The sequence below is a fragment of the Salvelinus alpinus genome, chromosome 34, assembly GCF_045679555.1.
Source record: "Salvelinus alpinus chromosome 34, SLU_Salpinus.1, whole genome shotgun sequence".
Lineage (NCBI taxonomy): Eukaryota > Metazoa > Chordata > Actinopteri > Salmoniformes > Salmonidae > Salvelinus > Salvelinus alpinus.
In genome coordinates, this window is record NC_092119.1 from 12,731,487 (window position 1) to 12,741,416 (window position 9,930).

Below are 9,930 nucleotides of genomic sequence, written 5' to 3' on the forward strand. Positions count from 1 at the left end.
CCCTGTTCACCCACGACCGCATGGCCAGGCACGAGTCCAACACCATCATTAAGTTTGCAGACGACACAACAGTGGTAGGCCTGATCACCGACAACGACGAGACAGCCTATAGGGAGGAGGTCAGAGACCTGGCCGGGTGGTGCAACAATAACAACCTATCCCTCAACATAACCAAAACTAAGGAGATGATTGTGGACTACAGGAAATGGAGCACCGAGCACATCCCCATTCTCATCGACGGGGCTGTAGTGGAGCAGGTTGAGAACTTCAAATTCCTTGGTGTCCACATCAACAACAAACTAGAATGGTCCAAACACACCAAGACAGTCGTGAAGATGGCACGACAAAAAGATTTGGCATGGGTCCTGATATCTTCAAAAGGTTCTACAGCTGCAACATCGAGAGCATCCTGACCGGTTGCATCACTGTCTGGTACGGCAATTGCTCGGACTCTGACCGCAAGGCACTACAGAGGGTAGTGCGTACGGCCCAATACATCACTGGGGCAAAGCTGCCTTCCATCCAGGACCTCTACACCAGGCGGTGTCAGAGGAAGGCCCTAAAAATTGTCAAAGACCCCAGCCACCCCAGTCATTGACTGTTCTCTCTACTACCGCATGGCAAACGGTACCGGAGTGCAAAGTCTAGGACAAAAAGGCTTCTCAACAGTTTTTACCCCCAAGCCATAAGACTTCTGAACAGGTAACCAATGGTTACCCGGACTATTTACATTGTGTGCCCCCCCCAACCCCTCTTTTACGCTGCTGCTACTCTCTGTTTATCTTATATGCATAGTCACTTTAACCATATATCCATGTACATACTACCTCAATTGGCCTGACCAACCGGTGTCTGTATATAGCCTTGCTACTCATATTTTCAAATGTATTTTTACTGTTGTTTTATTTCTTTACTTACCTACACACACACCTTTTTTTCCGCACTATTGGTTAGAGCCTGTAAGTAAGCATTTCACTGTAAGGTCTACCTGTTGTATTCGGCGCACGTGACAAATAAACTTTGATTTGATTCATAGCTTGTTCTCCATCTTTTTAAATGGGTTTGATTCTTTACTTTGATCATGAGTAAATTCATGAAGTGTATTATGTTTTCTTGCAGTTTTGAAACAAACTTGACAATTGTCCAATGGTGTGACTGTCTGAGGTAAAGGTGTGGAACTTTGAACTTAAGTAAATTAATGACAAAATGAATAACACTTCCCTTCATCTATGCTTTTAGTTAATACACAGAAGTTTATTTCAAGAAACAATAGTCCCCAAGTCTATTCATGACATTTCCAAATAGTTTTGATTGATTACATTTTGTCCCTAAAGCAAAGTCCACTTGGTGTGACAATTATGGGATTAGATAACGACCCAGCATTTGGAAACCATTGCGCTGGGGAGGGTTCTCTTGCAATGAGGAAGTACAGAAGACATGGCTGGAGCACATGGTCTGAACAGATTATATCTGAAACATGTATCAAAATATTGCACTTTTCTGCCATTGCCATAAAAGGTGTCAATTTCTTAGTCCTTTGGTGTGATGCTTTTTGAATGTATATATGAAAACAATATTTGTTGACAATTCAAGTATAAAAAGCAACAAAAACATGTGGTGAAATCATACTGAAGGCCTACTGTTAACAATAAGGCCCAAACTGGATCATACACCCTGAGATTTCCAACAGTGTGACAGCTTTATTTCCCTTGGTGTGACATGAAGACCGTGTCACACCAGAGGAAATACAAGACACCTGTCCGATTCTTGCCTGTCTGAGTGGACTCTGTCCAATGTGGAGGCCGTGGGGATGACACTGTCCATCACTCTAAAACATGTGCTTCTGAAATTGCATATGGTTATATTACATAACAATGGTGCAACACTAATAAAAATAATATAACAAACGCACTTTCTCCGACGTTGGTTAGTGGTCGCTGTCCGAGGTTCTGAAACACATCAGTGCGCTGTTGAATTGACGCCTTTTCCTAGACCATGTCGCTATGTGCATAATAGCAAAGTTAACCAGCATATTGATGAGAACAATGCGGCGGAGGCAGCAACAGAATGAGGAGACCTTGTGTTATTGTCTAAGAAATGTGGGGAGAGATTTTTTTTTTTAAATATATATACTGTATATATATATAGTTGAAGTCTGAAGTTTACATACACTTAGGTTGGAGTCATTAAAAATCGTTTTTCAACCACTCCACAAATTTCTTGTTAACAAACTATAGTTTTGGCAAGTCGGTTAGGACATCTACTTTGTGCATGACAAATCATTTTTCCAACAATTGTTTACAGACAGATTATTTAACTTATAATTCACTGTATCACAATTCCAGTGGGTCAGAAGTTTACATACACTAAGTTGACTGTGGCTTTAAACAGCTTAGAAAATTCCAGAAAATGATGTCATGGCTTTAGAAGCTTCTGATAGGCTAATTGACATCATTTGAGTCAGTTGGAGGTGTACCTGTGGATGTATTTCAAGGCCTACCTTCAAACTCAGTGTCTCTTTGCTTGACATCAGGTGGAAATCAAAAGAAATCAGCCAAGACCGCAGAAAATAAATTGTTGACCTCCACAAGTCTGGTTCATCCTTGGGAGCAATTTCCATACGCCTGAAGGTACCACATTCATCTGTACAAACAATAGTACGCAAGTATAAACACCATGGGACCACGCAGCCAGCATACCGCTCAGGAAGGAGACGTGTTCTGTCTCCTAGAAATGAACGTACATTGGTGCGAAAAGTGCAAATCAATCCCAGAACAGCAAAGGACCTTGTGAAGATGATGGAGGAAACAGGTACAAAAGTATCTATATCCAGGGTACAACAAGTCCTATCTCGGCATAACCTGAAAGGCCGCTCAGCAAGGAAGAAGCTACTGCTCCAAAACCACCATAAAAAAAGCCAGACTACGGTTTGCAACTGCACATGGGGACAAAGACTGTGCTTTTTGGAGAAATGTCCTCTGGTCTGATGAAACAAAAATAGAACTGTTTGGCCATAATGACCCACCGTTATGTTTGGAGGAAAAAGGGGGATGCTTGCAAGCCGAAGAACACCATCCCACCCGTGAAGCACGGGGGTGGCAGCATCATGTTGTGGGGGTGCTTTGCTGCAGGAGGGACTGGTGCACTTCACAAAGTAGATGGCATCATGAGGGAGGAAAATTATGTTGCTAAATTGAAGCAACATCTCAAGACATCGGTCAGGAAGTTAAAGCTTGGTCGCAAATGGGTCTTCCAAATGGATAATGACCCCTAGCATACTTCCAAAGTTGTGGCAAAATGGCTTAAGGACAACAAAGTCAAGGTATTGCAGTGGCCATCACAAAGCCCTGACCTCAATCCTATAGAAAAATGTGTGGGCAGAACTGAAAAAGCGTGTGCGAGCAAGGAGGCCTACAAACCTGACTCAGTTACACCAGCTCTGTCAGGAGGAATGTGTCACAATTCACCCAACTTATTCTGGGAAGCTTGTGGAAGGCTAACCGAAACATTTGACCCAAGTTAAACAATTTAAAGGCAATGCTACCAAATACTGATTGAGTGTATGTAAACTTCTGACCCACTGAGAATGTGATTAAAGAAATAAAAGCTGAAATGAATCACTATCTCTACTATTATTCTGACATTTCACATTCTTAAAATAAAGTGGTGATCCTACCTGACCTAAAACAGGGAATTTTTACTTGGATTAAATGTCAGGAATTGTGAAAAACTGAGTTTAAATGTATTTGGCTGAGGTGTATGTAAACTTCCGACTTAAACTGTATATACACACAGACATAAGACAGATCCCGCTTCTGTGGCCTGTTTGAGTGTGTGTTTAATAGCCTACTGATTCAGTGTAATTTAAACTGTTCAAAATGGTCTGAAATTATATTTATAATAATAACCCTCCTTTTTATTGCTCTACTTACTGTTATTATTACACAAATTATTTTGTTCATTATAATAATACATGTCATTAATCGGCTTAGTATAGCAGCCTAGTATAACCACCATTGAGCTATAGGCCTAAGAGTGCATCCTGCTAAGTCTTAATACTGTAACTTAGGTCTATATTTCAATACTTATATAGGCTACTGTATCAATCATTCGTTTATGTAATCACACAGCCTAATAGTCATTCATGATTTGAAATGCAATCAAGCATTTTATGTTTTAAAATAAAATAAAGCGAGCCTTGAATAATTAGCTTACACAATAAATAAACCGTTCCATTACGTAATTCCATTCACGAATGAATGCGACTGTTTTTAGTCTTTGTTGTAATGTTTTTTTGTTAAGCCTTTATTACAACAGACTCTCTGGTACGCTTATAATTGATTTAGTGTTACTTACATTGTCCCAAACGGTCAGAAAAATTATATTGTAATCTAACAGCACCTGTTTCGATTGGTCGAAAGAATAGAAGAGCTGAATATTTTTTTTTTCTGGGCCATGCCTAAATTGGAATGAGTACACTTCAAATGATTTAATGAGGATCCATTACTGATGTTTAGAACTGATGGTTAGAAGCATTTTTACAGTGGTCAGAAACTTCTGAAAGTGTCATGAATTATTGTTAAGCATGAGGCAGGTAACATAATACACAAGTATGATAATTGCTTTTTATCTAGGTTAGTTTAATGCCTGTGAATCTTAGCCAGAATGTAATTGTGAGACACTTGGTTATCATCATTAATAGCCAAAGAAATGTGTTTTTCATTTTAAATGCAAGAATATGATTAATGATATAAAAGACATAACTAAATAATGTGTAAAAATATTTCTCTCATCTATTTGGGAATCATTAAAACTTGATATTAACAATTGTAGTGATCTAGGCTCTAATGCATGAAATGGTTCATTAAAATTGATATAAATTCTAAATTGAAGGTGGCCATGTAACATTTTGAATTGTTTAGACAGTTTGTGACTAAATGTAGTTTTATTTATTTTTTACTTTAATTTTAGAGGAAATTATTTTTTCACTTTTGTTTTGGCCATATGGCAACTACCAACATATGGTATTGGTACCTAAGTACCCTGGGAAAGCTCATCCCTACCCAATGGGGCCTGGTCAAAAGTTGTGCACTACATAGTAGGGAATAAAGTGCCATTCGGGATGACAAAATAAAAATAGATCAAAATAATGTATTAATGCTTACTTTGCCGAAACTCACATTTGGGGTTAGTGACAGAGAGAACAGTTTTGTGTGAAGAAATATTTGCTAAGCACATGTGGGGAAATGGTGACATGACAACCCCCTCCACCTCAAAACCCATGCTTTCACATTCGGGAACATGGGCTAATATTGAAACTGAGCAGGGGTGGGTATAGGCCTGTGGTATATAAAATTGATTTTAAAAAACAAGTCAAATTGACATGAGCAACTGAACTCTTTGATCAGACACTGAAACCAAATATACTGGTAACTAGCTCCTATCTGTGGTGAAACGACTTGATTCGGTGTTACTCAATGCCACAACCGGCAATATGACTGGGGACATTTTTTTCAATGAATGAGCCATCATAACCAGTTCGCTGATTTTCCAAAAGTTAACTGATCAACATAAGTAAGTGTACATAGCACATCGTTAATTGTGCATAAATGTAGCTAACTATCTCAACAGTCTCATCACCAGCAACTGACAACTTTCGTTAAGAATCATCAACCAACACATTCTAAACTACGACTAGAAATTAGGGAAATAATTTTGGAAAACACTAGCGAACTAGCTATTCTAAATTAGGCCTCAAGGCGACCTTGGCCTTTCATTGAAAGGAAATAGCTAACTGGCGAGTGAATGATAACATAACTGTCTGTTGCAGTAGCATTTAGCAAGTTAGCTAAACACAGGTGGCTACTGGCTAACTAGCTATCTACAACAAGCTGGTGGCAAACAACCACGTCCACGAGAACACGTGTATACCTTGGGAAATGTCTAAATACATGACAAATCATACAATAGGTTTATTATTTGATCGTTTGATAACGAGTAAACGAGTTGATAGCTGATGCAATGGCGTTCTAGTCAAACAAAACGTAAAAATCCCACGCGTGCAGCTAGCTAACTTAGCTACCGAACTTGACACAGGCTAGCGAAGTAGCTAGTGACTGGCTGATTGACTAGATAGAATCAATATAAATACAGTACAGATAAATGTGTATACAATTGTTTTGTTTGAGACGTCTATTGGAGATGGCTACATGCAAAGCTACAATAATCATGTGGAAACAAAGTTAGCCATGCTAACTAGCTAGTTTGCTAACATTATTGACTAGCTTAGCTTGCTAGTTAACATAGTTATATTATGGATGTGACAAGGCATGCACATAGCCACCAGTAAGGAATAGCATGCATTCAGGGTGTTTCGGTTAAACTTCCTCACCTATAAAATATTTTTTATTGGGCCGTCTTGATAGGAAATTGTCCTGTTATTTCGTCTGATACCCCTTTCCACCATTCCCTCCTGCTGCTGCTGTCAGGAACTAATCCACCACGGTCAAGACTTCCTTCCACCTGGGCCTTCGAAATGCAACACTTTTGCGTAAAGTAGCTAGCTACGTAAAAAGTGTATTTTTCATAGCCTGGATGAAATGCTAGTGGTGGTCGAGAATACAAATCCCCTCAAAACCAAAGAGTAACTACGCAAATAAAACGATCCCACCCACTCCCAACATTGGCCTCTAATGTTAAAGTAAGAAAATGTCAAATTCTGAATTGTGCATAACAAAGAAACAGGGAAAATAGCTATAATATTGACTCAAACTGTAAGAGCTGTCCAACTTTATTCGTGTTATTTTGTTTCCACAACTTTGTAGCCTGCTTGAAAAAAATGTTTTTAAGCGAAAGGGCAACAGCAGTGTTCCACCTAGGGACATTCGGAGATTCAGTGTTTAATAGTCACATGTACAGGGTTGCAGTTGTGATTGCAGGGTACAGTGAAAATCATGCAGGACTAAGTGAAATAAAATCATGAAAATTGTAATAAAAAAATAACAATATACATATAAATAGCACTATATACATTATAACTGTATCAGTGGTTTGACAAGATGAGATGTGTGTGACCATCAAGGCCTGAAGAGGAACTGACTTATTTCTTAAACAATTTAAATATTACCTCCATCAACTGAGTATCACATAAATCCTAACTTATTTTTGCATGCTTTTTTTTTTTTTACACATATACTGTATGAGTATGCCAGTCCCTGAAATAGGTAGTGTAACAGGGTAAAGGTGCCTCTATTAATTGAATTATATTATGGTAACCATGCGGTTGTACAATGTGAGCTGATTGGTCCATTTGAATTAATAGTTTTTCTTCTCTGATTGGTTCCAGGTGTCACTCTGGAGAATGCACCACACATCTACCTGTTTCCACTGCCATGGTGGTCAATTTTCCAGCCAGGAGATGGAGAGACAGGACAGAGCTCCTCCTGTCTCCATAGTCCCACACCAATAGCAGTGTGCTTTCACAGTTATCTATCAAGTCTGTGTTGTGTTAAGGTGTTGATTGTAGGCAGGAGTGCAACTTTGGTATTAGAAGCAGAGGGGGCTTTTCCCTTTTTTCCCCGGACAAACACTCCAAACAGCCTACCCGAACGCTCGGAGGCATCCACATGATCCTAAAGCACACCGTTGCCTCTTTTTGTATCACATTCCAAGTATAAAACTGACAAACATCTCATTTCAGAATGTGGGGTTTCCCCACCCACCCACAGTGAAAGTTGCACCACTGATTGTAGGTATCCTGAGTACAACCACAGCCTCCTGTGTGGTCCACCTCTCAAAAGCAGAAGGTCCAATGCACATTTAATACATTTTCATTGAGTGGTGGGATTGATAAATCTGGTCTTCTTGTCCCATTACTCAGCATACTGCGACTGGCGTATTGAAACACAGACAGGTGCTTGATTTTTAAAATGTAATTATTTAAAATATTTAGTTTTTGTTCACCAAGTATTCACCAGGTTGTTGTTTTCACTTACAGAAACTCACAATAATTACCATTTAGTAACTGTTCTTACCTGATTAATATGCTCATTGTTATTTTACCATTTACTGTGTATCACAGGAGATAGGTGGCATCTTAATGGTGGAAGACGGGCTTGTGATAATGGGTGGAGCGGAATGGTATCAAATACGTCAAACATACGGTTTCCATGTGTTTGCAATTCCATTCGCTCCAGCCATTATTATGAGCTGTCCTCCCCTCAAAAGCCTCTACTGCTGTGTTTCTGTATGCACACTGCATGTTGAAGGTGACTCTGTTGCTGATGGCCCGTAAATCCCAACATGGCAAACAGTATGCCCAGGTAACTCAGACCCTTACATGTCCTGATAATAAAAAAGTTAAGATGGAAACAGTATTAAGATCAGTGGTGGGTAATGTAGGTGCTTCTCCTGATGACACCACCTGTCTTAGTCTGAGGAAACCCACTTTAGGACTATGTTAGGAACAAAACATTTGAACACTCTGGTTTCTTTATTGCGTCTATAACACTAGTTGGGTTTTGGTGGGCAACTGTAGGTCTACTTACCACCTGCATACCAAATGGCACCCTATTGTAACATGTATGCTAAGAATCGGGAAGCAAGTACAGGGAGTGAATTTAATAAATAAGGGAACATTAAAGAAAATAACACGAGTAGCGTACAGACATGAAGCACAGAAACAGACTAACACCTGGGGGAAGAATCGAAGAGACTGACAGATTTAGGGGATGTAATCAGGAAGGGGATGGAGTCCAGGTGAGTCATGACGCACAGGTGCAAGTAACGACGATGGCAGGTGTGCATAATAATGAATAAACTGATAACGGCGAGCGCCGGGGAGGGGGAGTAGACCTGACACCTAAGGCAATACTTTTGACTAGAACCCTATGAGTCCTGGTCAAAAGTTGTGCACTAAATGGGGAATATGGTGCCATTTGGGAGATAAAGTAGGAACTTTACTACTAGGTTATGATCCAGTAGAGAGCCCCAGCAGGATGGTCTGGGAGTACGACATGCGTTCCATCGACCAACAACCTGGAGGAAGCACCCTGAGAATAAACCATCTTGACATGGTATGTCCTGTAACCATGGTTATGGTAACTTATTTTCTTTGTCATGCTCTACGTTTGACCGGAGCCTTAGTCAAAAGTAGGGCACTAAATAGGATACCATTTGTGATGCAATTTACAGTACCAGTTAAGTTAACAGCTACTCATTCCAGGGTTTCTTTAATGTACAATAGTGAAGACATCAAAGCTATGAAATATCACATATGGAATCATGTAGTAAGTGTTAACTTATTATGGCTGCAGGGGCAGTATTGAGTAGCTTGGATGAAAGGTGCCCATAGTAAACTGCCTGCTCCTCAGTCGCTAATATATGCATATTATTATTCGTATTGAATAGAAAACACTGAAGTTTCTAAAACTGTTTGAATTATGTCTGAGTATAACAGAACTCATATGGCAGGCAAAAACCTGAGAAGTTCCACTTCCTGTTTGAATTTTTTCTGAGGTGGCAGATTTTCAACCAAGCTCTCATTGAAATTACAGTGAGATATTGATGAGTTTTCACTTCCTACGGCTTCCACTAGATGTCAAGTCAATAGAACTTTGTCTGACTAATGTGAAGGGGGGGGGGGCCGAAGGAGACAGGAATGAGTAATCACTGCCACGAGCTGACCATGCGCCTTACATGAGGACCTCCGTTCCACCGCTCATCTGAAGTCAATCTAATTCTCCGGTTGGAACGTTATTCAAGATGTATGTTAACAACATTCTAACGTTTGACTGTTACGGAACTTTTGGACATTTCGCCACGTTATAGTGGACGCGCTTTGTGACTTCGGAATTGTTTACCAAAGGCGCTAACCAAAGTAGCTAATTGGACAAATATAACAGACATTATCGAACAAATCAAGCATTTATT

At 39.7% G+C, this 9,930-nt stretch overlaps 1 protein-coding gene across 2 annotated transcripts in view; it reads right to left on the minus strand.

Annotated features, from left to right (window-relative positions):
* LOC139563834 (endoribonuclease Dicer-like) overlaps positions 1 to 6,531 on the minus strand; it is a 71,201-nt gene extending 64,670 nt beyond the window's left edge. For both annotated transcript variants that reach the window (XM_071382764.1, XM_071382763.1), the window contains exon 1: positions 6,392 to 6,531. The gene's annotated coding sequence lies outside the window, so the exon portion shown is untranslated. The remainder of the gene's footprint in view (positions 1 to 6,391) is intronic.
* Positions 6,532 to 9,930: the final 3,399 nt, after the last annotated feature.